This window comes from Antrostomus carolinensis, unplaced genomic scaffold (genome assembly GCF_000700745.2).
Source record: "Antrostomus carolinensis isolate BGI_N321 unplaced genomic scaffold, ASM70074v2 scaffold28147, whole genome shotgun sequence".
Lineage (NCBI taxonomy): Eukaryota > Metazoa > Chordata > Aves > Caprimulgiformes > Caprimulgidae > Antrostomus > Antrostomus carolinensis.
The window spans coordinates 8,639-11,850 of NW_010330033.1; positions in this window are offsets into that span (position 1 = coordinate 8,639).

Consider the following 3,212-nt stretch of genomic DNA (forward strand, 5'->3'; position numbering starts at 1 on the left):
CCCCTGGCAATCCCTCCCCTGGCATCTGATCTCAGGCGCTGGGCGCTGGCTGGGGGTGCGTGGGGTGGGTGTGTGCACCACGGGAGAGGTACTTTGGGGGAGAATCCTATTAGTTTAATAACCAGGGAGATGCTCCATGAGGAAGAGTGAGCTATAAATACAGCTGCTGCCCGAGCCCTGAGAAAGCAGCTTATGGAAAGAGGGTTTAGGAGCAAGGTGATGGTAATTGAGGTGGAAGCTGCTCCCGGTGGGCAGGGCTGCAGATTCCCAGGGGGTCTCTCTACAACAGTTCCCATGGTAAGTGGAGCTGGGCCAGCCTTGGACATGAAGTTGGATGGAGATGGTGGAAGGGACCTGCTGGGTTTCATCCCTCCCTTACACACTTTGCTGATGGATGGGAGGTGGAGGCAGCTCCTCACATGGCCAAGGTGCCCATCTGACTGGTCACCTTGAGGTGACCTGCTGTGGTCTAGGGCACATGGGACACCTCTGCTGTGGGTACAGTGATGTACAAGGTGATGGGGTGAAGGCACACATGAGGCTTGGGGCTGCAGCAGCAGCTCCCACACCAGCCTTTGCTCCAGACCTGCCACCATCCCTCAGCACCGCTGGGTGATCTGCTCAGCCCCATGTCATTTCATAACGCCATGGGCTGGCCTCCCCTGACCCAATCAGCACATCATTAATTCAACATTTGCTGCTGCAAAGAGAAAAGAGTTGAAAGCTCAGAGCCCCACAGCCAGCTGGGAGCAAAGCTCTCCCCACCACCACCACCATCCTTCCTCAGCCACAGCCGATGTGCAGATCCCCATCCCACAGGGATGGCTGCAGGATGCTCGCATGGATGCTGCTCCTGGGTTGGCTCTAGGGACAGGGCACTGACCCCAAGGACAGCCCAGGGCAACCTGCCAACTGCTCCAGCAAGGCCCCACTCATCTTCCTCACCTCCAGCATCCCTCAGGCTTGCTTGGCCAGATCCTTTGCTTTGAGCACGTATTTGATTCTGGCTCAAGTTCCAGAGCTGAGCACCAAGGTCAGGATGTTCCTGCTCACCACTGACCCTCCATCCCAGAGCTGCCAGCAACCTCCTCCCAGCACCCTGGATCAGCTCAATGACCTTCATCACCTGGGTACCAACCCCTCCCAAACATATCTCACCTGTGCTCCTGGCCCTGTGGGCCACCAGGAGCCACTGAGACCAGCACACCAGCCCTGCTGCCCAGGACTTTATCTGTCAGCACACGTTGCCCGGGGCTGGGACTTGTGATCTCTTTAATTGCACACAGGAGAGCTCCTTAATTTGCAGATTAGCAGGTGCTGGTTCTGCTAAAGTCAAGAGGACACGTGAACTGTGACCTTCCTGTGGGCTGGTGGAGGAGGAGGAGGAGGAGGAGGCAGCAGCCCCACTTAGACACCCACTGCCCAGCCTGGGGGGGGGGATGGTGGAGTGGCCACCCCCAACACCATGCCTGGGGCACCTAATCCTGAGCTTTCTATTTGTGGCTCCTCGTTAGGCTCTTAATAAAGCCTCTGAGAGCGGTGCTGTTCACAAGGGCCACGGCCACAGGGTCTGTGGAGTGTGGTGAGGATGGAGAGCAGGTTTCACAATGGGCAGCTTCAGCTCAGTTTAATCCCAACTGGATGGATTCAGCCAGGGAGACCTTGCCCAGGTTGGGGGGGCAGATATTCCCCCCCTAAAAAAGGTGGTGAGATGGACAGAGCACACCCCTTCCCGCTCTCACACCGTGCTGTGAACCAAGCGCTGGGGATGCAGCACCGTGTTAGAAATAAAGAGGAAATGAGAGAGGGCTCCTTCCTTTTTCCTGTTGAATAAATGGCCAAAGGCTCATCTCATCCGTCACATCCCCCCTGCCCTCCACGTGCTGCGTGAGGAACAGCTCAATCCCCCCTGCCCGTGGGGCAGGACATGCTGGATGAACCCTGGCAGACGTGGGGCTGGTGGAGCATGTTGGGGACCAGCTTTGTCCTGATGACATGGGGACAATGCCTGCGGTGTCCTGCCTCTGCGGGGAATGGCCGGGGGGTTTCCCACACCCTCCTGCTTTGGTGCCCTCACCCGTAGGGTCTCTGCTCTGAAGGGAACCCGGGTGGAGATGGAGCCACCCAGCAAGTTGGCACCATTGAACCCACATCACCTTCCAAAATCCAGCTGTCCCTGGGTGCTGGCAGAGCTCCCCGCCTGCCGGTACCGGTGCATCTGGCAACGTCCTGGCTCAGCCCCCGGCACTGGGCACCACAGCCACCTTACGTAAGCGCCCGCAGCCGGCGCCGCTGATTTCCCAAAGCCCCTCAGAGCTCCAGGTCTTTCTCCCCTGATCCGGATTAAGCGGTGCGGATGGCGTTAATCCGAAGCCAGGCGCCTCTGCGGCTGCGGGGAATTATTGCCGCGCTGTTAAATAACAGGAGGGAGCAGCGCCGGTGGGAGCGGGTCTCTGGCAGGACGGGGGTCTCCAGACCCTTCCCGTGGTGAGAGATGCAGCTGCTGCTGCGTGACCTGGAGCCACCAGCCCAAAATCAAGCAGGCTGCCCAGCTTCTTGGTGGCCATGGGTTCCTCTCAAGGCTGGAAGCCCAGGAGGAAGCCGCAGGAGGGGCTTTTGGCACATCCACGGCAGTGGGTTGGGGCAGGTGGTGGTGGGGTCAGTCCCTTTGTGACCTGCTCGTGGCTGCAGGGGATGGATCATGATGCCAAGGGTGGCTGACATGCCAAGGGGCCTGGAGAGCTGGGAGCATGACTTGGTATGGCACTCCATCCTCATCCTCATCCTCATCCTCATCCTCATCCTCATCCTCATCCTCATCCTCATCCAGCAGAAACCTGCTGTCCCATCTCCCCCCAGAGCAGCCCTGGTGCTCCCCCCAGCAGCAAAGCATGGCTGCTACTTATCTGTAATTAATTGGTGCTAATCACCCTTGCACAGCTCCAGCCAGACGCTTGCCCAGGCAGCCGCTGGCATGTGCACACCCGCTCACTGCTTGCCACGAGGAGCAAAACCTCTGGGTCTGCACCCAGGAGCTGTGGGAATCCTGGTTCATCTTCCCAGGAGCCCCTGAATCCTGCTTCCCTTCTGCCTGGAGGCAGGGCACCCACAGATGGGGTGACATGAATTATGGACTATGGGTGCCCAGCTCACTTGGCCACCCCATGCCTGTGGCATCTCCATCTACAAAGATGATGAAGGGGCTGGAGCAT